The sequence below is a fragment of the Cupressus sempervirens genome, chromosome 7 (assembly GCF_028749045.1).
Source record: "Cupressus sempervirens isolate cs-2001-9-10 chromosome 7, ASM2874904v1, whole genome shotgun sequence".
Classification (NCBI taxonomy): domain Eukaryota; kingdom Viridiplantae; phylum Streptophyta; class Pinopsida; order Cupressales; family Cupressaceae; genus Cupressus; species Cupressus sempervirens.
In genome coordinates, this window is record NC_143124.1 from 561,848,552 (window position 1) to 561,874,390 (window position 25,839).

The 25,839-nt window shown below is 31.5% G+C and overlaps 1 pseudogene; it reads left to right on the forward strand.

The window, feature by feature from the left end:
• The first annotated feature begins 3,832 nt into the window (after positions 1-3,832).
• On the forward strand, positions 3,833-24,326 carry LOC149547998 (uncharacterized; annotated as a pseudogene).
• Positions 24,327-25,839: the final 1,513 nt, after the last annotated feature.

Genomic DNA, 25,839 nt, shown 5'->3' on the forward strand with positions numbered 1-25,839 from the left:
AATGTGTTCCCAGATCGATCATACATTAGTCAAAGAGGGGCAAATTTAATCACCTAAAAATGGTCATCTAGACTATTAGCCCCCTTTTCAACATTTTGGCTAAATTAATTTAATCATTTACCTAGACCAAATTGCTAATAATCAATTTATTTGATTATAACCTATAGTTTGACTATGCTATCCTAAGTTCATTTTTTGATTAAAAGAACATGTCCCCTTTTAATTAAATAAAAGACCCCATTCTTCTAACCCACTTAAAGTGCACACATAAAGTCCTTTTTCTATTTTGCAATTAAAAGAAAAGGCTTTGTGACTTTCATCTTATATGACAAGTCAACTTATATTCTATTGGTTGACTTGTGTGTGCACATGGATCACTCCTCTTTTCAAATTCCACTATTGATCATCTACCATCTTCATCTTGATCTCTACCATCCGTATGACTTTAAAAGGGAGAGAACTTTCTCCCTCAAATCCATCTTTTGAGTATTGTTATGCTGCAGGTTTTCTAATAGGTTTCTTTGGAGCTTTGTGGAGAACTTCTATTTCTTGTCTACATTCTCTCATACCATAGCATTTTAGCTTAGATTCATGTTGCATGTTAGTTTAGCTTTTATTTTGCAATAATCTATCTCACATAGCTTAATATTTGGATTGTAACACTCTCATAAATGTTTTAGAGTAGCTGCATTTTGCATTCTCATCTTAGCTTAGTTTCCATACTTGCATTGCATTCTTGAGGAACTCCTTGAGACATTTGCATTATTGCATCTTATCTTTGGAACCTCCCATTTCATGGTTTACTAGCAAGAAGAATATTCTTAAGGCTTAGTTGAGAGCCCTTGAACTTGAAATACACTCTCTTGCACTCCGTCGATAGTGTAATACCACACTAAACACAAGAAATACATTAACCAACAAAGAACAAGTAATTTTTTTTTTATATAATGCCACATAATCCAAGTACAAGAACAATGAATGAGCCACTCTCAATTCATAAACCTCAAAATAAAAGATGATATCATCCATATAAATTTCTACCATGACTTTTATACATATTGAGTACAAAACAATAATGAAGAATGATATCATTCTCAATGCCTATGTCCAATATATGGACCCTATAAGAAAAAATTCTATTTCAAGATACAACTTTAACAGTAATCCTTTAGCTACTTGTTAATCACCTTGAAGCACCTGAAAATACACAGTGTTGCAACACAACATAAAGAGGGCTCAGTATACAATGAGTTAAAAAGTATAATCCACCTGCATAAATGTTAGGATAAACATATACATAACCATAATGTAGATTTCTGTTCCATTTAACATAGTGCAACTCTAAAACTAATATGCAAGAAGTAAACATTTACTTAACAATGCATAATTAAACTTGCACTAAGAATAACCTATAAATGATTCATATATATACTGAGTTGTCATCACTATGGTGCTAAGGTTCTACATCCATGAACGGTATGCTCGTATTCAGCTCATAGCGGAATTCTCTATATACTCATCAAACGATGTAATAGAGTTTTGCCCTATTCTTTGTACTCAACCGTTAAGGTTCAAGTCATAGGTAAGGCCATTTATCTTTACTTATGTATTTAACCCACCCAGTTCATTTTAATGTTTTCACTGTATTAAATAATTGAATAGGATTAACCAAATTTAGGCACCCTGATATATGTTCATCACAACTATTCTTACAGTTCGCATCAAACAAATATTCTAAGAATGTATATGCAATGGATATCAAATCAGTTAACAACATGATACTACATTCTTCATCTAATTGTAACTCATCTTATTCTACCAATTTCAAAGGTAAATTTTAGGTCATTATAGAAACAAGAATGAAATCTATAATATTAAGATTACATAAATATAATTAAACTGTTATATCAGCTTAATAATACTTACATATCTTAATACGATAAAATCAATTTCAGCTGCCATAATCAACTAGATTTATCTTCCAGAATGACTAAGATTACAAAATTCAAATGCATATGATATATTTGCTTAGAATGAAGTTTCATCATTCATATATCATAAGTACCTCTTTTCCATTTGAAACAGTTTTGAATTGATAAAAATAATAGAATACATCTGAATAATAAAAGAATTCTATATCATGTTATTTTTATTTCAAAATCATAATAAAAATGCTAGTGAAATAATCATAGCAAAATAAAACATAATTGAAAGATTTCCCTATTTCCAAGTTCAATCAATGATTTAATAGAAGATCATTTACAATGATACTGTCTACTTATTTTAAATTTGCAAAATTCTAATCTCTACCCACAATCAAGTTTCAGGCTATTTAAAACCTTTCAATCATAATTCAAATACTTGATCACAAACAAATGAAATCATGTCTTAGCATTAAGATGAATAACCAATTTTAACTAAAACAAACATCATTATTTAACTCACCAATACTTCAGTGTTTCATACTGTAATAGCTAGTATCTTAATTTTGTTATCACAAGAAACCGTTGACAGAATAATATAGTTCTTTTCCATCATAGCATATGATAACTCTAAACTCGTCAATATAAATATCCCCTTTGAAGTTATAAGAGTATTCAATACAAACAGGGAATCGGTTGATGTTAGTTAATATAAATTTGATAATGGTTTTATGCAAACTGATTAACAAAATGTCATTGGTATCGAATAACAATAGCAAATCGAATTTCCACATATCCTAAGAAATACCTATACATTAATGATTGATTGAACCATATTAAATAAGAGCAGATGTCATCTGTTTTCATATGACATTCTCTTCAAATTCATTGACATATTTAAAAAACTTAGGGCGTCTCTATGAATTTCCAATAATGATTCAAAACCTCATTTGCATTTTAGATTCCAAATGACAGTTCGATACACTGTATGCTTTTCTTGCTAATCAAAAACTTATATGTGTTGTTAAGATCCGATATCTCAAATCCAAATTGAAGCTTTGTTTCTCCACACCTAAATATGTTTATTTTTCCAAATCAAATTTGGGTTTCTCATTAAAGCTTTTGTGCATAGTTACCCACAAACTGTTTGACATAATGCTTGAGTCACAATTTCCATGATTATGTGTTTAACACAATGACTATTCTTTTTAACTTTAAACAACAATTTAACATAACGATCATGACTAATTTTCATCTAATCTATATGATATAATACCCTACCCAGTTCATATAAATCATTAGGGATTTATGTTTGTGCCTGTAGATTTCATGCAATTCATTTGACAAAATAACTTACAATAATTAACACAGAGGTATGGTACACACTAAGCTCATCTCTATAGTAATTGATAAAAACATGTTGCTACACATTTCCATAATATGAAGCAAAAACCCAAATGCAAACTTTGTTATTAAAGCAACGTCTCCATACCCACACTTAAGTATGAGAATATACAAAATTCAACAATATACATGTCAAACCTTGCATACTTCCAAGCTCAGGTTTTGATATGAACCGTTTAAATCTGAACAAACTATATTATTCATATATTTCAAAATCAAATGTAGTATAAACAAAAATAAGAGAGTAGGGTAAGAAAATGCCCCTACATGAGATTCAACAGACAAAAAATGCTCAACACAAAGCTCTACAATGAAACTTGATGCGAAAGCCCCAAATGCCAAATCAAAACCACACTTCCCAAATGCTGTAACTAAAAAAAAATAACTCACATGCAACCTTGGCACAAATGAAACTGAATGAAATGCAACAGAATATCTCGTTGTGAGCAACTTAACCGCGTTTATCCTCATAAGAAAGTATCTCCTTCCAACCAAAACCCTTCATAATGCCGAATCTTCAGCAACAGAACACAAGTGTTCTACCAAGCAGTGCAAAAAGGCCAATTCTCGGCATAGCTACTGTAGAAAATTTAATTCACAAATGTAAAGGCCAACAAAACCTTCAGTACATTATTTCATGATAAACATGCATTCAATACACAACACATGTCACAGAGCCATGTATACGACAGTCTCATTGCCACCACCATTTTTGGTTTTTTAAACAATGCAAATTTTACCTTTTTTTAAAGCATTCAAAACCCATTAATAAAACAAAATAATGTGTACGCTCTACCAACTGTGGTTGATTAAACCCTCAATAAAAATAAGTGAACTAAAGTCATGAATCAAAACCAACTTAGGGTGAGATGAAATTAGAGATATTTAAACCCTTTCTATATCATTTGCATACATGTTATGCCAAATTCACCTCCAAGGAAAATAATTGATCTTTTAACAATATATATATATATATATATACACACACACACAAAATGTAAAGTTCAACCTTAGGAAAACATTTGATACCCTAACATCATATATTTCTATATGCAAGTTTTCAAACCTTAAAACTTAAATTTAAATTAAGAACTTTTAAACGTTTAATCCTTCCAAGCAATCTAATTTTTGCAACAAGAAATGTCAGGTATATAAAACCTCTCAATTTAACATAATTATAATAACTATCAAAAATATTAAACCTTGATAGTATTAAAAATAAATAAATAAATCAAAATCATAAGTCATATGTCAAATCTAAATAGAGTAATACTGATACTAAATACATATTCAACAAAAGTTTCATGTTCTGCTAAATAGAATATAACCAAGTTCTAACTATTTAATCAACGTATCAAACTAAAAGAAACTTAATAACAACTAAATCCTAATAAGCAGAAAAATAGTAGTAGTGGTCAGGCATGATAGATAGGGAGCTCTAAGTTGACATCCAAGCATTCCAAACTCATGGAATCATTTGGATAGAAGGGTTTAGAGTGGGACACTTTCGAGTGTACAATCATGATGTTGTTTCATGATTACCTTGAGATGTGTTTAGAGATTGCACTATGTATTATTATCCTGCTATATTTGACTAGGTTCCTATACAAGTGGTTAGTCATGTATTTGACCATGTCCACTTATACATTTTAAGTGCCTTTTTATGTGTTTAACAACTATTATTAATTTGATTATTCAATGATTAAATAATTAGAAATGAATTTTCCATGTTGGATTCATTGGTTATATGCTATACATATTTACCTTGTTCATTTTAGTAATTTATGCAAAATGGACTATTTAAATGAAATTAATTAGATGCTTTCATTACGTGATTTCACATAATTATCACTTTGGCTATTATTATTGGGCATCTACACTTGATTGTGTTTATTTATTGTGCATGACTTATATCCCTGGTAGTGGAACATTGAGTTAGTGATTAGACCTTTTCATGTTGAGCTAATATCATCCCTATATGGGCAATGTATCTTTATGGTTATTTTAATCCTCTAGTAATTGGTAAAACTCAATTCATAATGCATTATGTGATTAGACCTATGAGCTTGTTTGTGCATTTAGGATTTCACATTAGTTAAGGAAAATATTAAATCAAATGATGTTTAATGGGTTAGAGGAATTTTAAATATTTGATTTAATCTTTATTTTAGTTCCAGGTAATTTGCTGTAGTTGGATTCCAATTCAATTGGAATCACCTGATTTAATTTGGGTTAAGGGAGCCAATTAGATTTTTTAATTGAAATAATATAATAAATATGTCACTTTGCAAAAGTGCAAATGTTGGATAAAATTGAGTTTATTCTCACTTCTCACTTGGTTATTTGAGAGTTTTGGAGAAAATTCCTCCTCTTGTGAGAGATCACAGATCATTGTGAGATAAGTCTCATTGGATTCATATCAAGATTGCTCCACTATGTCGATGGTTTCATTTGATTTGATGTCCCTATTATTTTATGATAGTATTTCTCATTTTTCCCTCTTGGTTGTGAGGTAGGGCTTTGGAGTTTTATTAGTTTTACTTTGTTTCAGCTTCTATTTCTTGTTGCTAAATATTAGCAATTGGTGAACACGTGTTCTCCTCTATTTTTATGCATTCATATCACCCAGTTCGATGGGGGTGAGCATTTCCATTTTTTAGGAAATTAGAAATGCAAGTTTAAGCACTATTATGTTGCTGGATTTCTATGAAGTGTTCAGGTCCATAATTTTATTCCAAAAGTGTGATGTTGAGTAGATTTGATTAGTGGGTTTTTGATTTTGTCAAATTCCAAGATGTTTTAGTTTTGGGTGTTTTGGCATTATCTCATTTTGTGTGTCATCAAGGTTTTCACTCATTTCTTTATTTGGCTTATTTAGAGTTTTGATCTCATAGCCATTTCCTTAACAATTAGGATCATGGAATCAGAATGGTTATAGGAAATCTAGAGTATTTTATTTCCTGATTTGAACTCATGTTTCCATAGTGAATTTTGTGGACTTGCATCTTTTGTTGGATTTTCTAGTTTGGGAATCTGAACCTTTTTGGTAAATTTTATTGGACCCTTGGTATTGTAATCATATACTTGAATTGAGGTTTTAGTTTAGTTGTTATTTGAGAACTTTGAGTTTTGGGCTTTTTATTCTTGCCTTGATTTGTGTACTGCCCATACTTTGTTGGGATTTTGGCATTATTTCCTTGTATAGTGGAAATAGATTATAATCCATGTTTCCTTGCATGTTATGTTTACCCTTCATGGACATTGGGATTTATGTAGAATCCATATTCTTGAATTTAGGCTAGTTAAGTGAGTTCGTGATGCTTGGTGATTTATTGTGCATTGGGATTTGTGTAGAATCTATACTCCTGGATATAGGTCAGTTGAGTGATCTTTTTATAATTGTGTTTTATATGTTTCTCATCTATCCCATGTTTGTGATCATCATGTAGTTGGTGTTCCCACACACAAGCATGTGAGTGTGCACTTATTAGGGTCTTGTGAGTTTGCTTGTTGGTTGAATTATGTTCATTGGGGTTGGGTTGGGAAACTAGATTTTCTATGGGAACTCATCATGTGATGAGCATTGGTATGTAGAATAAGGTTAGTGGAGGGGACTCTCTCATAACCCTGGGTTGTGTTCTTGGCAAGGTGTATGTGTAGAAGTTTCTAATACATGACAACTAAATAAATTCATGGGTAATTAAATAATATAAGAAAATACATTGTCCACATGAATCGGTTGGGGACACAACACATCGGCCTCCCAAGAGTATACCGAGGAGAAAAATTTTTGACGAGTTTGGGAGTCCAGAGAAACCTAATCTCTACTAGAGTCCTTATATAGTAGACCCATGGAGTGTTTTACCAGGACCTATTGTATTGGATTGTATCATGCTCTTGGTTTCATCCTTTGTACTATTTTGTGTAAGTGTTTTCCATGGTTGGATGATTATGTTGTGTGCCTTTGGTTGGATCATTATCTCCATTAACATGGTGGGAGTGGTCCTATAGGTACCATGTGGATAGAAGGTGTAGCTACCTATACCACTACTAGAGACCAGTGTACAAAGATGAGGCTGATGCTAGATATCCACTTGGTACTTTAGTGTATTTGGAGTATGTTTCCTTGTGATTTATGTTTTACCTTGGATGCATTTGATATCATGTTTAGATGATAGTAGTTGTTACTTGATGCATTCCTTATTATGGTGTTTTATCTTATGGTTTAGATGAGATTCCTTACCATTCCTTTGGATAGTGTCTCTATTGATAGATTAACATGTTTGGGTGTATTTTTACCTTATGTTATTATTGGTAGTATTGTTAAGAATGGTCTCATTATACAACTCTAACTATCTTGTTGGAAATTTGAGATTCATGTTCGAGGGATGGATAGGGCCTTTGAGGTCTCATGATGCTATTATGGATGAGAGGAAATGAGCATGATTGTTTTTAGTTTGGCTTCATTGTTGGTGATTTCATTCTTGTAATATTTGATTTATGCTCATGTATGTTATTACAATGTTACCTTTCCACATTGTTACTTGATGCAATGGATTAGGTGATTAGATGTTTGATTCATCCCTTTTAGCATGCTTAGTTGTTTTACATTCATTCAAGTGTTTGAGCCTTAATTATTATGGATCCAGTACTCCTTGGTGTGGTGGTTCTAACTCTTTTCCCCTTCTGATTATTCATTGGGCTATTTCTTTGCTATCCTAGGTGATACTAGAAAAGTATCACACACCTTAAGGAAAAATATCCTGTGACACTAGAAAGTATCACAAGACACTAGTAAATTATCACATGGTAGTAGTAAGGTCTATTGCATGCTCCCTAAAAGTGTCACGTGGTAGTAGTAAGTAGTATCATGTGATACTGGAAAAGTATGACCCAGTAGTACTGTGAAATATTGTACAATACAAGAAAAGTATCACCTAATTTTTTATGCAAAAACCTACTTGGTCAAACAATAGGTATCTCCACACTTGTTAGTTGAAATTCAAAGGGTGTTTTGGATACCCTCTGGGGTTGTGCCCCTTCCTAGGTCCCAATAGACTAGAGATTAATGGTTTCTGGTTTGTATAAACTTTCATAGATGGTTTTGGATGCATTGGTAGGTAGTGATGCTTTGAGATCATTGGTTGCTTGGATTGTTGGTTAAAGTCTTCTACTATGAGCTTTGTGATTAATTGCATGTGGATGTTGTATCTATCCATCCTTAATAGCTCTTAAAAAAAATGTATTGGCTTTTATTTATCCTTGTTCCAAGGATCTTTGGGCGAGGCATTACACTCTAAATATCCTAAAAGAGAAAATAAGTTTAAGAAAAATCCCTACAAGTCAAGAGTACCTAAGGATTTCTTTTATTTTAATAAGGATGGTGGATTTGATTTCAAAATAGTAGACTTCTTGAATAATAGTCATAATGATGATGATGAAGAAATTGGATTTGTTCTTATTGAAGAAGAAGAGGGCTCTACAAAAGAAGAAGAAAAAAGAGACGAAAGAGCATTAGTATCACCAGTTGAAAAGAAAAAGTCTAGTTGGATTATAGATAGTGGTTGTTCTCGTCATATGACAGGAGATATGATCAAATTTGTTTAGTTTAATAACTATGATGGTGGAATAGTTAGATTTGGAAATAATACAAGATGCCACATAAAATGGAATAGATCTATTATACTTGATGGAAAGAGTAACACTAAAGATGTTTACTTTGTAGATGGTTTGAAACATAATATTTTGAGTGTTGGAAAACAAGTTTATAAGGGATATCAATTGCAATTCATATAAAAGACTTGTACTATTAAGGATAAGAATGATAGATTAATTGGTACTGGTACAAGAACAAGAGGTAATGTATTTGAGTTGAATCCTACTGAAATGATATGTTTAGTTGCTAAGGTGGATGATAGTTGGCTATGGTATAAGAGATTTTGTCATATCAACTTCAATAACATTGTGAAGGTTAGTACTACATTTTTAATTAGAAAGTTGCCTAAGATTGTGAAACCTACTAACATGATGGCACTACTATAAAAACAACAATATGTGACTGAAAAACCACTAAAATTTGTATATATGTGACTAAACTTAGCCACATGATTAATAGTAGTTAATATCCAGTTATTTTTAACACTATTAAATTTACTACTTAGCAATTTTAGTCATTTATTTGATCACTAATTTTGTTAATTGATTTAGTGGTATATTTAGTAGTACATATAGTGGTATATTTAGTAGTATATTTAGTAATTGAATTAGTAGTATATTTAATCATGTGTCTAGTCACATATTTAGTACTATATTTAATCACATATTTATTTGTATATTTGATAGTTGATTTAGTCACATATTTAGTAGCATATTTAATCATATATTTGGTCACATATTTAATATATTTAGTCACATGTTTAGTGGTATATTTAGTAGTATTTGAGAAAATATAGTAGCATATCTAATAGTGTATTTGGTCATAATGGGGCATGATGAAATCAAACCACCATCCATCTACTTGTAAAGTAGGCGCTCTTCCATTGAGCTAACATCCTTTAAAGAATGACCATACAATGTGTCACTTCCTAGATTGTCTTGGTTCTTATCTTTTGAGTTAATCCCAATAATTTCTTTAATTATTTATACATAGTTTCTTTATGTAATTAGTGTACCTTCATCTTGATTTTTTCTTAGATGGAATTATAATTGATTATTGTATTTAGAAATAGCTAATTTCCCTTTATTTATATGATGTATATTTCCCCTTAAGTTCTACATCATATAGTTAGAAATATCAATTAGCATATTAATTAAACATCACCATTGTCAAATTTTTTTAAAACATCTAATCAAAACTCACAATTAGTCTTAATCAACACTTGATTATAACAATGTTCATTTTTCTCTAGAGTTCAACCTTTAAACCTAATTAGACCTACCAATGACGACTCCATCTTTTGTTGAAAATTCCATATTCCTTTAACACAAAGTCTTTAACCTTTTGTTATTCTAACACCCTAGTCTCTGATCACATTGAAGATTTAGAGTCACATAATATAGATAAAAATATTCAAATGGTACAATATGAGAACTTGCCCATACACATCACACACATTTCTTGATCTTACTCAAATCCTTAGCCATCTCTATAATTACATTAAATCCCTTTTATGCCTTTGGAACATTTCTTCCAAAATAGACCTTGTTAGAACTATAGCTCTTGACCTTTAAGCTAAAATGTATATAAGACTTTGCATTCATAGGTTTTTCTTAGCCCCTTGCAAAAGATTGAAGATGTTGTATTCTACATGTGATATATTTTTATGTAATTTGAATTTATTTATAATATATGTATCTCACATAGTTATTCATACCTATGTGCTCTTAATGCTAAAAAATCTCCACAATCCATGAAATATCTAGCTATTGTTTCTAGATGTTAATGTGTGAATTTTTTTGCATCAACATTTCAAATAATACTCTATGATGCATCATTGAAATAAAGGAGAGCACAAGGAGAATGAAAAAAACCAATAACTAGAATTTATATGCTTTGTATAGGCTTGTACACACACACACATGTATAATACATATACATATACATATACATATACATATACATATACATATACATATACATATACATATACATACATATATATATATATATATATATATATATATATATATATATATATATATATATATATATTACACACACACATGTATATTGCACACACACATATATATTGCAAGTTTGGTGTCCAGATGTGCCCAAGCTTAAAAAAAAATTACCCTACAGGCATACCCAAATTCCCATACCGAAACTAGTAATTTAGTTCTAGTTTTTTACTAGTGACTTCCATGGCGTTCTTTTGAATATGATTCTTCTATAATATTTGTGCTCCCAAAAAATAGTTTGTACTCTTTGAAAACATTGTATTAATATTAAAAAAATAAAATGACATAAGTATAGGAGATAATATCACAACCTACGCTAACAATAATTTCTTGACATAGTGAGAAATAGACTTTAAAATCATATTTATAACCTATTACATTCAACCAAGTAGGCTTACCTTCTCAATACTATCCATCATAACACCCTTCACTTTAGAAACCCAAGCCTTTACTTTTGTAGGCTTGTTGAATGATCCACATAATATTGTATATGTTCCTTTAATTTTGTATGGTAGAATTTGATACAATGTTATTCATAATTGATGGCATATAGTTAAAAGGGGAAAAACACCTTTACTTCTATTATGTATACATTAATATCTATAAAATGAACACTTGAAAAATAAAATATGAGGTTAAAACTTTAGTAAGAACCATGAAAAGAGAAACATACTTTAGTATATGTGTAAAGTCATGTTTCCTTATAACTCGTAAATTGTCACATAAAAGTTTTATTTGAAAATAATTAAGAAAAGAAAATGAAAATTATCCATCAAAATATTTGTGTCTTTAAGTCAAAGAACACAAAAAATTTCTTCACATTCAAAACAAGCAATCAAAATAGGTTTGTTTGAATAAATGAACTACCTCATAAGTTGTCAATGAACGTTCCTTGATGGATGAGCACACTGGATCCTCAAACGAAATGGAAGTAACTAAGCCAAGCATTTCTAAAGGTTTGTCCAACCACATAAAATTTGAAGCAAGGCAAGTCTTTTGTGTTGTTGAAATTACTTCAAATCTACAATCACAACAAAGGTAAGGATAACCATAATAATATGAGAATTTTTGAACTTTGACTCCACTGTTCAAAAATTATGATGGGGTTGAAGGTGGTTTTTTTGATTCTAAATATCTCAAAAAAAATAAAAAATCTAATAATATAGAAATAATATCAAGTCCTATAAATAAAATCTAGTAAAGACAAGAAACTTACAGTACAAACTTAGAAGAAATATTATATTTACCTTTCGTGCTTTTATTTTTGTTTAGTTTCCTTGAGAAAATCCACCACCTAAACAAATAAATAAAGTAATATAAGTTATTATTATAAAAATGAACAATGTTAGTATTGAATATCCTCTAACCAAGGTGACAAAATTTTAGTTGTCATTCTCATATTGATATCTAGAGAAAGAACATTTGTTGAAGAAAGAAGAGAATTTAAAAATTAATAAATCTACATCAAAGAGATAATAAGTTTACCTTTGCTAGCTCAATAACTTGTTGGAAAATATGTTTAATGTTAGGAATGAATCTTAGCTGGTGCTTTATATATTAATCCAACAATATATATTTAAGAAGATGTTGATTGAGTAGCAACTAGTTTTTGTCACTTCTATTTTTTCAAACAACTACATTTAACATTTCAAATATTCAGTAAATGAAGACATGACTTTCATCAAAAGCTTTAAATTAACTAAACATAATATAAAATTGAAATAAAATTAACATGATAATTAACCAAAATTACTTGCTAAGGGGTTATTTCCTAGGTCTCAGGAGAATGCCAATTGTAATCAGCACACCAATTTGGAAGCCATGCTAGTGAAAGCCATAAATGACATTAGTGACAATAGGGTGGATTTTAATAGTAATATTGAACAATCCACTATCAAAGCCTAGGATACCATGCCATTGGACTAGTACAATACTAGAAATAAGGACAAGGAAATGGATAACTTGAAGATTCTTGATATTGCTCAAGCCAGGCATTCTAATTCCCTTTAGTTTGACAACTGTCTTGTTAATGAAATTTAGTCAATTAAAATAGAAATGAAGGATGCTAGTGATGAGAAGAATACTAAATTGAGTAGATTGGTAAAGGGTGTGGAGAACAATACTAAGAATTTGATTAAAAGGATAGAAAAGAATGAAACTATGCTAGTTACTATTTTGCTCCATAATCACTAGTAACTAAAGGTGTCTAGGATGAACCATAAAAAGCTTTGTAAAATGGTTCAAAAATAGAAGGTCATTAATTTGGAGAAGGATGAGGTAGACACTAATGAAATCATGGGTCCTAGCTAGCAAGAGAACGAGGGCCAATATGAGAAAGAAGAGGGAGGAAACTAAAGTGGAAGAGCCTAAAGGGGACTCCATCCTTTAGAATTTATAGAAGCTAGAAGATCTAGAAAATCAAATAGAGCATCTTCTACTAGACTTGGTCTAGTTTCATAGTTTTTTCTATACTAGTATTTTTTGTTTTCTATATCTTTACTGGATTGTTTCACTCTTAGTGCTTCTGTTGTTGATGCTACATAGTTTCTTCTTGTTAGTTGTTTCTATGTTTTTTGTTGGTAACTACATTATGAATATCTTTCTCATGTGTATCTACCTATAAGAGGTTTTTTTTGGAAAGGGTTTCGGGTTCCTTCAAAATATGTTTTTGCCTTTAATCCAAAATATTACAGCTTTCTTGAAACAATAAAGTAGCATATTGTAATCCTAAGATCTAAATGCCTATCACATTTCATAACAAGTAACCTAGCACAAATTGAATAAGGTAACTTCTTTTACCCATCTTGTAGCTTATTAAAATTCCTAGAAAGGACAAAAAAATAAAAACTAAAAACATGAAAGGAACTTATGAAACAAGAATCTTTCTTTTCACTATTCTTGTATCAATGGTCATAAAAATCACAATGAACCAAAAGATTTTGTGTGGCCCATCATACTTCTCACTGCACACTACTAGTAGAGAGAAACCCATCATATCCATTTTATGATTAATATAGGAAGCTACTATGTTGTAAAAGGAATTTATCATCCTTTGAGAATCAAACAAGTTACTCAAAGTTTTGTGCTCATATTTGAGCATTTCATGAACCACATTTCTCAAGCTTCCATTTCAATTAGATAATAGATGAAACTATGATACAAAATAATATATAAAAAGTGTAGTAATTTGGAGATTTTAATGTGATTCATTACATTATAGGCGAATGTGTATTAATATTCATTTATTTGAGATAAGAGTTGTAAACAATATCAAACTTTGGTTAGTGAGATAGATAGAATTGGAAAAATTGCAATTTACTTTAAGTGTTCTACAGAAATTGAGATCACAATTTGCAAGCTCAATATTTTTTGCTAAACTCATGAGACTCACAATTGAAACCACTTACTAGAAACCTTCTGAACAATTCAAAAAAAATTCTTGCCAAAAGCACTAAGTTTTTTTAAGGGATTACATGTTTTACCTTCAACAAGAAAGTTAAAGAAGATCCCCAAGAAATCCCTTTTTTTTTCATTGTCGTCTTTATAAATTAGGATCTCATTTGTATGAACTAATTTTCAAGAGCAATATAATCAAAAAATTGGCATGCACATTGATTGCCTATGTAGCTTTCTCTATTTTCAAGTGCTAAGTAAGCTACTTTTAAAAATCAAAAGAACTTAAGAAATAGACATATCTCTTCTCACTATTCTTGCATCAATTAATCATAAAAATCACAAGGAGTTGAAAGCTTTTGTATGACCCATCATAATTGTCACTACAGACTGGCAATGTAGAGAAACCTATCAAATCCATTTTAATGACTAATGTAGGAAGCCAAAGTAACTTAGGTTGATGTAATCAATTTTGAACATGTGTGAATCAAGTTGCCTGAGCTTCCTTCCCATTTAGTTTTAGATAATTATTATATCAAAAAACTATTATCTAAGAAGTGCACTAACTTGAAAATCATACCAAAAACTCATGATTGTTTAGACATATTGCATTATGTGTATACATTTGAGAAACAATTGCACATTGTCAAAAAAATATGTCAAGGAGATAAATAAATTTGGCACAATTACAAACTTGAGGAGTGTTCTACATTAGTTTAGAAGAGGTTTCCAAGGACACAAATGAATTTAGTAATTATACTAAAATATAACTAGAGATATAGGTTATTGAGGTTGGAGAGTTTTCTTTGAAGGAAGTTGATGAAAAGGAGATAGACCTCAATTCCATAGATCTAAACTTAGGAGAACCCACTAGTGAGTGTTGGAAATCTGATTGAAAAGCTCATCGTTGTTGAAGATTAAAGAGGGATATTGTTGTAAAAGAATGTTTTCAATCATTATTTTTCCATTGATGTCAAACTTGCTATTTGTAGGGATGATATTTACTTATAAGATCCAAGCACTATCACTTAGTTGATTGATGAAGAGGATTTGATCAACAAGATGTAACAAGAGCATATAAAGGAAAGGTTGAGTTATGGTGTTGTAATGAAGTGAAAGGATTAGTTAAGAAAATGGTTAAGTAATTTATGGATGACATAATCAAAGATACAGAGGTTGTTCACACTTAGATACATTGGAAGAAGAAGTTGTAACAAGGTTAACTGCAAAGCTTTGACTGAGATCATCAGTAGGTACCGAGCAAGTTAGTTGAAGCCAAGAAAATTCTTAGTAGAAGCTGAGTAATAGACATTTCTAGTGTGTGAAAAGTGATCTTCAAGTGCCAAGTAAAGATTAGGTGCCAAGAATCATAAAATTTTCAATTGGTGCTGAGTGATCTTCAAGTGTCGAGCATCAGGAAAAACATAGTTGATGCCAAGAAACATAGTATGTGTCGAGCACTAGTATTTCAATACTGCCAAGCTACTGCATTATTTCAAATGATGAAGATTTGCCAAATCTAAGCCAACATAGTGGTTGCATTGAATTTTGTGAATGAGTTGGAAGATAAGGATGATGAGTTGTTGGCACATAATCTAATGTAAACCATTTTTGGGTGAATTCTAAAGGATTATTTAAGAAGTTTTTAGAGGAAACAAAATATGGATTAGATACAATGAATGCTACCTAATCCATGTGAACTAAAATTGAAAAGTGAAAGTATTGAGTGGGAAAAGGAACTCCAAGACTTCTATTTAAGAAGTCATAAACCAAGAAGCAAAGAGCTGCTGATACTATTCTTGCTGAAGTGCCAAATCTATGAAGTGGTTGAAAGGGTGTCAAGAAGGAGACATCTAGGAGAAGGAAGAGCACAGAGGCTCTACATCTATGAGTGGTCATTAAGAGATGATTGCACTAGTACATTGAGTATGGAGACTCAAGGAGACAAAGCTTGAAAGAAAAGGCATGCTATTAAGAGTTGTAGAGATTGAAGGCCAGGCAAAGGTATAAGCTGATAAGTGATCTAAGATCTGCAAGATAAGTTGTATGTTGTAGTTAGGTCAAGATTTTCTAATACTCTCTAGAAATTGTATAAGATCTAAAAATCCTATGGAATTAGGTTGGTCTAATAGCCATTTATAAATTCTTTAACAAGGTGGCTTTCCAAGTGAATGTTCTAAAGTCCTCTAACTAGACCCACTTCTAATAGGATGGTTAAATCCTCTAACAAGGTCACATTTAATAGTGTGTTTTAAGCCTTTAATAGGTTAGGCCTTTCATAGGGCATCACTTCAGAAGGGTGAAAATTAAGTAGCATGTTACTGGTGGTTTTTCTCAAATTGGGTTTCCACGTAAATCACTGTGTCATGTGTTGATTTCTTGTGTGTTATACTTGCATGCTGATTTACAGTAACTTGCTGATTAGATAATTTAAAGCTTGGATGGATGAATGGTTGAATGATTTCACTATACTTAGTGAAAATTTTGAATAGGAAATTTGGACCTTGAATAACTAATTCACTCTCCCTCTCAGTTATTCTAAAGCAATTCTAATAATTGGTATCAGTGCCATCTATTGATTTAGTTTCAAGGTACTAGAACCAGGAAGATCAAGATGTCCAAGAGAGAAGTTCCTAAGCTCAACAAAGACAAATTTGCTACATGGTAGAGCTTGATGAAATTGTACCTTGGATTAATAGGTGACTATGTACAAACCTCAATTAGAATAGATTATGTACCTCCTGCAGGACCCGTCACTGCAGATGACTTAAACAAAAAGGAGCATAACCAAGCAATGTTGGAAATTGAATTTGCACTTAGCTATGCTGAATATGATGAAATCAAAGACTATAAAACTACATTAAAAATGTGGAAAACCTTATCAAATATCTATGGAGGTGATTATAATATCCAGAGAGCAAAGAGAGAAAGCCTAAGAGGGAAGTTTGATGACATGAAGATGAAAATTCTGCTCAATATGCTGCAAGAATAAAAGAAGCGGTGAGTGCAATAAGAAGTCTAGGTGGACAACTAGAAGAAGAAAAATCCATCAGAAAATAATTAAGAACTCTACTCCCTATCTATACTATAAAAGTTTCATCCATCCAAGAGTTGAGGTTCGTACAAGAGAACACACTAACCTTTGAAGGAATAGTTGGAAGACTTACTTCATTTGAGCTATCTAATTTTGACAACTACAGACTTGAGAACCTTAAATCTACTTTCAAGGCCAAGATGACAATAAAATATACTAAGGAGGACACATCAAGAAAGAGAAGAAGAAAAGGAAAACATGCATCTAATGGTAGCAACACAAGTGAGGAAAATGTGGAACAATTAGAAGCACTACTGGCCATGAGATTCCATAGAGGTAAAGACAAATTCAAAGGTAAACTCCCTATCATATGTTTCAATTGTAATGAAGTAGGTCATATAGCTACAAGATGTCCACAGAAGAAAAACTATAAAGAAGGAAACAAGTTCAGGAACAAAAGAGAAGATGACAACAAAAATTACAAGGAGAAAGCCAAGAGATGCTACATTGTTGAAGAAGACTCTGATGAAAATGATGATGAAGTAGTCTATGTAGCCATGAAGGATGAATTAGACAAAGATCAAGATGAAGCAACAACATTAGTTACCTGTGTGAACAAGAATGACAAGTGGATCATAGACAGTGGATGCTCACATCACATGATAGGAGATAAAATTAAGTTCATTACCTTACTCAATATGATGGAAATACTATTAGAAATGGTAATGATGCTCCATGTCAAATCAAAGGAAAAGGCTCTATAAAATTTATAGAAAAAATTTCATGTGATAATGCATACTATGATGAAGGATTGAACTACAACTTGTTGAGTGTATCACAATTAGGCAATGTAGGTTGCAAAGTTGAATTTAGAAACAAAATTGCCAAAATTTATGAAACTGATGGAAATTTGATAGGAAAAGGTGAAAAAACTAGGAGTAATATATTTTACCTAGATATGGAAGAAGCAACATGTCTTGTTGTTAGATTTGATGATGTGTGGTTATGGCATAAAAGGCTGTGTCATATTAACTTTGATAATTTCATTAGTATCAGCAAGAAAAAGAAAGTCAGAGGATTGCCCAAGTTGAAGAAACCTGAAAACACAATGTGTAAACAATGTCAACTAGGGAAAATGACTAAGTCTAGTTCCAAAAGAAAAACATACATTTCCAAAGAAGTACTAGAGTTAGTTCATGCAGACTTATGTGGCCCAATAGAGGTACAAAGCTACCTAGGGGACATATACATAATGCTATTTGTAGATGATTATTCTAGGATGATGACTACTATGTTTTTAAAGAAAAAATCTGATGCATTCCAAATGTTCAAGTGGTATTTGGCTAGAGTTGAGAAGGAAACATGAAAGAACTTGAAATGCCTAAGGTTAGACAGAGGAGGTGAGTTCACATCAAGAGAGTTTGAAAAATTTTGCAATGATAAAGGTATCAAAAGGAAAACATCAACAACAAGAACTCCACCATAGAATGGTATTGCTGAAAGGAGAAATAGGTCAGTGGTTGATTGTGCTAGAACCTTGATGATGGAGAAAAATGTTGCGCTAAAATACTATAGAGAAGCTATAAGTACTATAGTCTACACACTAAATAGAGTTCAAGTCAAGAAAGGTACAAATGTAACACCCTTTGAATTGTGGTATGGTCATTCACCTAATGTTAAACATTTCAAAGTGTTTGGTTGTGAATGCTATATTCTAAAAGACACTAGAAATGGCAAGTTTGATGCAAAAAATGATGAAGGCATATCTCTTGGATACTCCACCAGAAGTAAGGCATATAAGTGTTTGAATACTAACACTAACAAAGTTGTGGAGAGTGAAAATGTAAATTTTGATGAGCATGTAGAAGTTCAAGTTGATGAGTCAAAGAAAATAGAGGATTATAGATCCTTTGTATACTTCTATGAAGGAATGACAGTTGAAGACAATGTTGCAAATCAAGTTGGGAATCAGCAACAAACTTTAGTATTTGTTGAGTCTCAACTAGTGAATGTTGAGTTACTTTCAAAAATCGAGCTGTAGAATGTAGAAAATGCCTATACTAATTTTGAAAACAATATGCAAGAAAGAAATGATGAAATGCTAGATGAAGAAGAACAAAATGACTTTGAAGCTAAAGGATCAAATATGGAAAGAAGAACTGAACCCAAATTAGCCAAGTATGTAAGAAGACATCACCCTATAGATTAAATCATTGGTGATAAGGATGGTAGACCAATGGCAAGGAATAGACTAAGGAATGAATCATGACTACTGAGCAAGGTTGAACCCAAAATAGTCAAAGATGCACTACAAGATGATGACTAGTATAAGGCCATGAAAGAAGAGATAGATCAAATTGAGAAGAACAAAACTTGGTCTCTAGTTCCTAGACCAGCTGATAAGAATGTGATTGGTACCAAATGGGTGTTTAGAAACAAACTTGATGAGAAAGGTGAAATAACAAGAAACAAAGCTAGATTAGTTTGTAAAGGCTATGCACAAGAAGGACTTGATTATGGAGAGACATTCACCCCTGTTACAAGAATGGAAGGAGTAAGAACATTACTTGCATATGCTGCATATAAAGGTTTCAAAGTCTACCAGATGGACATGAAGTATACTTTAATGAATGGTATATTGGAAGAGGAATTCTACATAGAACAAACAGAGGGATTTGTTAATGAGAAGAACAAGGACATGGTTTGCAAGCTGCACAAAACACTTTATAGATTAAAGCAAGCACCTAGAGCATGGTATGAAAGGTTCCACAAATATCTTGTAAGGATAGGATTTGAAATAATAGATGACAAAAAAAATTTTCTACATCAAATCTAAGAAAGGTAAAGACATTTTGATATCAAAAATCTTTGTTGATGACATAATATTTGGAGGAAAAGATGTTTTATGCAAAGATTTTGCTGATCAAATGAAGCATGAATTTGAGATGTCAATGTTTGGAGAAATAAAATTCTTTTTTGGATTAAAAATACATTAGTTGAAGCATGGCATATTTATGGCCCAATCCAAATACATCAAGGAAGTACTCAGAAAATTTGGGCTAGAAGACTTAAAACTAGTTAGCACACCAATGGCAATAGGCCATAAACTATCCAAGAATGATGAATATACTAAAGTAAATTAGATTTTGTATAGGTAAATGATTGGAAAGATGGAATGTGTTGTACATAGTAGACTAGACATTACATTAGCTATTGGAATAGTAGCAAGATTTTCTACCAATCCAAGAGAAAATCACTTAATGGTAGTGAAGAGAATATTAAGATACTTGAAAGGAACTCATGACTTTGGTTTATACTACAAGAGGAATGAGAAGTTTGAACTGAAAGCTTACACTGATGCCAATTGGGGAGGTAACATTGATGATAGAAAAAACACCAGTGGAGGAGCACTTTTCTTAGGAAAGAAGTTGATTACATGGACAAGCAAAAAGAAAAGTTGCACCTCACAGTCTACTGCTGAAGCTGAATATGTGGTAGCTACTATAAATTGCACCAATATTGTGTGGATCAAACATTTTCTGCAAGGTATGAAGGAAGAAGTAATTGAGCCTGTGACACTTTATTGTGATAATACAAGTGCTATCAATATATCAAAGAACCCAATAATGCATGCTAAAACAAAGCATATTGCAATCAAGTATCACTATGTAAGAGAGCTAGTGGAAGACAAACAAGTGAAGATGGAATATGTCAGCTCAAAGGAACATATTGCTGATATCTTCACAAAAGCACTATCTAAAGATGCTTTTGAGTATCTTAGAGGTAAGTTAGGGGTGATACTAGCTAAGGCTACTTGAACCAAAAAGAAAGAATGCCCTACATCAAATAAGTTGAATGTTGAAGATTCTACACATTAATGCAGAGGATTTTTACTTTGGGATCCATGTCTAAAGTAGTAGAAGTGCTAAAACTTCAAATTAGTCACAAGGAAGGTGATAGAGGGAGACAGTAAATGAACCTATAAGAGCTACATCTACATATTAAGATGCTTTTATGTCTTTGGCATTGTTGTCAAAGAGGGAGAAGTGAACAACTAATCAACAACTATTGAAGATAAAGGATCAAAAAAGAAGAGGGAGATAGTAGACAACTAGAATAAAGATAAAGGGAGATTTTAGAGGTTGATCAGAACAGCAAAAGATGAATAATACAGAGGGAGAAAGATAAAGATAAATGATACAACAACAAAGAGGGAGAAGTGAAATGAAACAATTAGAATAGTAGTAGGAGATGTGATGTTACAATTTACTTTTTTTTGGCATTTGACTTACTGTTCTAACATAGTAAGCTTTTGATGGAATAGTTTAGTCTGATGGTTGATCAGTTTGGTTTGCCATCAATGCCAAAGAGGGAGATTGTTGGAAATCTGATTGAAAAGCTCATAGTTGTTGAAGATTAAAGAGGGAATTTGTTGTAAAAGGATGTTTTCAATCATTGTTTTGCCATTGATGTCAAACTTGCTATTTTTAGGGATGATATTTTCTTATAAGATCCAAGCACTATCACTTAGTTGATTGATGAAGAGGATTTGATCAACAAGACGTAACAAGAGCACATAAATGAAAGGTTGATTTATGATGTTGTAATGAAGTGCAAGGATTAGTTAAAACAATGGTTAAGTAATGTATGGATGACATACTCAAAGATATAGAGGTTGGTCACACTTAGATATATTGGAAGAAGAAGTTGTAACAAGGTTGACTGCAAACCTTTAACTAAGATCATCAGTAAGTGCTGAGCAAGTTAGTTGAAGCCAAGAAAATTATTAGTAGAAGATAAGTAATAGACATTTATAGCATGTGCTAAGTGATCTTCAAGTGCTAAGTAAAGATCACGTGCCGAGAATCAAAAAAATTTCAGTTAGTTGCAAGTGATCTTTAGGTGCCGAGCATTAGGAAAAACATAGTTGATGCCAAGCAACACAGTATGTGTCAAGCACTAGTATTACAATAGTGCCAAGCTAATACATTATTTCAAATGATGAAGATTTGCCAAATCTAAGCTGACATAGTGGTTGCATTGAATTTTGTGAATGAGTTTGAAGATAAGGATGATGAGTTGTTGGCATATAATCTTATGTAAACCATTTTTGGGTGAATTCTAAAGGATTATTCAAGAAGTTTCTAGAGGAAACAAAATATGGGTTAGATATAATGAATCCTACCTAATCCATGAAAATTGAAATTGGAAAATGGAAGAATCAAGCAGGAAAAGGAACTCCAAGACTTCTATTTAAGAAGTCATAAACCAAGAAGCAAAGAGCTACTGATATTGTTGCTGCTGAAGTGCCAAATCTATGAAGTGGTTGAAAGGGTGTCAAAAAGGAGACATCTAGGAGAATGAAGAGAACAAAGGCTCTACTTCTATGAGTGGTCATGAAGACATGATTGCACTAGTACATTGAGTATGGAGACTCAAGGAGACAAAGCTTGAAAGAAAAGGCAAGTTGTTAAGAGTTGCAGAGATTGAAGGCTAGGCAAGGGTATGAGCTGAGAAGTGATCCGAGATCTACAAGATAAGCTATATGTTGTAGTAAGGTCAAGATTTTCATATAATCTCTAGCAATTGTATTAGATCTCAAAATCTTATGGACTTAGGTTGGCCTAACAGCCATTTATAAATCATTTAATAGGGTGGCATTCCAAGTGAATGTTCTAAAGTCCTCTAACTAGGCCCACTTCTAATAGGGTGGTTAAATCCTCTAATAAGGTCACATTTAATAGTGTTTTTTAAGCCTTTAATAGGGTAGGACTTTCATAGGGCATCACTTTAGAAGGGTGAAAATTGAGTAGCATGTTACTGGTGGTTTTTCCCAAATTGGGTTTCCACGTAAATCACTGTCATGTGTTGATTTCTTGTGTGTTATACTTGCATCTTGATTTACAATAACTTGTTGATTAGATAATTTAAAGCTTAGATGGATGAATGGTTGAATGATTTCACTATACTTAGTGAAAAGTGTGAATAGGACATTTGGACCTTGAATAACTGATTCACCCCCCCTCTTAGTTATTCTAAAGTAATTCTAACAGTGAGAAGAGTAAACTGCAAGGAGAATCATCAAATATCAAGCATACATGTCTTGATAAAAAGGAAAAAGACACAATATTCAAACAAGAAGGAAAGTGAGAAAGAGGAAGAGGAAAAAGGTGATGAGAGGACAAATAAAAAGCTTTGAAAAAAAAATAACCTGCTTCTATTAAAACATTTCAACAATTTTTGACTACACATAATACTTTCATAGGAATTTTAGGAATTGGATTTTCATGCTCCTATTTTTCCATTGATGCTCAAATAATGTCTTTCAGATTAACCCCAAAGTTTGGTTCTTTTAGTAAATGATCTTCTTTTGGTTTTGCATCCAGTGTAGTGTCTATGGGTGGCACAAGTTCATTTGGGGCAACATTAAGTAGTAATGATTTGGGTCCATCTTCTACTTCTAGGGATATAAGTAATATTTATAGTCCTCTCCATCTATTTGGAATAGTAGGAGCTGATATCATTCCAAGAATTAGAAGTGGGAAGGGAACAAGTCAAGAAATATCTATTGAGACTAGTGAAGAGAAAGAAATCCAAAATTTACCATTGATGTTTCTTTGTTCTAGTATAGAAATGGGGGATAGGAGGAATATGTTAAAGGTAGAATTTGGTTAAACATTCCCACAAAAAATGCTAGAAGAGAAAGGATTGTTATGAGGACAAGAGATAACTATAGATTAATCCTTCACACCAATATATATCCAGACATGAAATTAACTGGAATGGAGATGTTGACACCTAAATTTGTAGGTGTCAAATTTGAAAGGGAAGTAATTTTTATGCTAGAAAGCTTCATTATTTCATTAGAAATTATATTTCTTATATGTTTTTAAAAATTTAAAAATAATAAAATATTTACTCATGTCATGCAATTGAAATCTGTTATTAGGGTAAAGTTCATTCATAAGAGAAAACATACATTTAAATGAAAATGTCAAATATTATGATTTACAATGCATATTTGATCGATTAATTATTCCCTTTTTTAAAATTAAATGAAAAAAAAATGGTTTTTACAAAAAGGATGAGAAGGAGTTGAATACTCAACCTCTTGACGCTATCCTCTTTCCTATCATAACTACACATTTTATTGTAACTAATTGTTATATTGTATTCCTTGAGAATAGTTGTTAGAAAGGAACAATATAATTATAATGTTTTACAAGTAAATAAATGATACAATTAATCTTTCTTATGAGTTAGTTAAAATAATGAAAATTATTTATATTAATAATTGTTTTAAAAGGAAAATAAATAAAAGTTTAATCTAAATGATTAATATGATGTATTTTGCTTAATTTTTATCCAAGTATTATTTCTAGGGAGATATATTGATAAAGTAACATTATTAAAAATTTAAAATCATTTATATATCCCTAGATTTTTAATATAAAATATTTCATTTAATGCTTTATTTATCATATAAAGGAAAGCTTTTAAAGTAAAATCAAAATTCCTTGAAATGAAAAAGAAAAATATTTTCTTGATATGAGGGCATTATGTTTTTACCCTGAGTTGATAAAAATGGACTAACATTAGGGTAAAATTTGTTGACATTATGGTCAAAGTTTGTTTATTAGTGACTCACACTTAGTCAATTGGTTAAATAACTACTGAGCTTATCTTACAATTTCCTGTGTTAATCAAGTAATTTAGATTCTACCAAGTTCTATAGTTGCTACCAAGTTCTAGAATCATTATGTAGTTCATGCTGAGTAGTATTTACCAAGTTGATAAGTGATAATGCTAACCAAGCTTCATAGCATTAATTGAGTTACATAGTGTCACCCGTGTTCTCCAGTGTCTACCAAGCTTGCAATTTTAGTAATGTGAATATAGTGTTAACTGAGTCAAGGAGTATCAACCAAGTGATTTAGTTTATACTGAGGCTATAGTGCTAGTGTTAACCAAACCATACAATTTCAACTAAGTGATTCAATTTATATGCCAAGTTTTGTAGTGCTCACCGAGTCACCAGTACTGACCAAGTTCAAAAAACTTTGAAGTGATTAGTATGAACCAAGCTTCTATGTCTAGAAAGTGCATGATGATGCTGAGTTTTGATAATAGTGATATGTAATTATTGTCATTTATGGAAACACATGATGTACATGCTTACAGGAAACCTCAAAAATAAAGATACTTAGTGTTTGGTAATTAAAAAATTGTCTAGGTATAGAATTTGGTTTACAACAGTGTATTGTTTTGTTTAAGATGTTGCTGACATCATATTTTGACTAGAAAAGTTACATGGAGATAGTATACATGTTGGTGATGATGTGTATAACCTTGGAAGTTAGTATGGACTATACAAAACAAACATATTCATGTTTTGATAAAATAGGA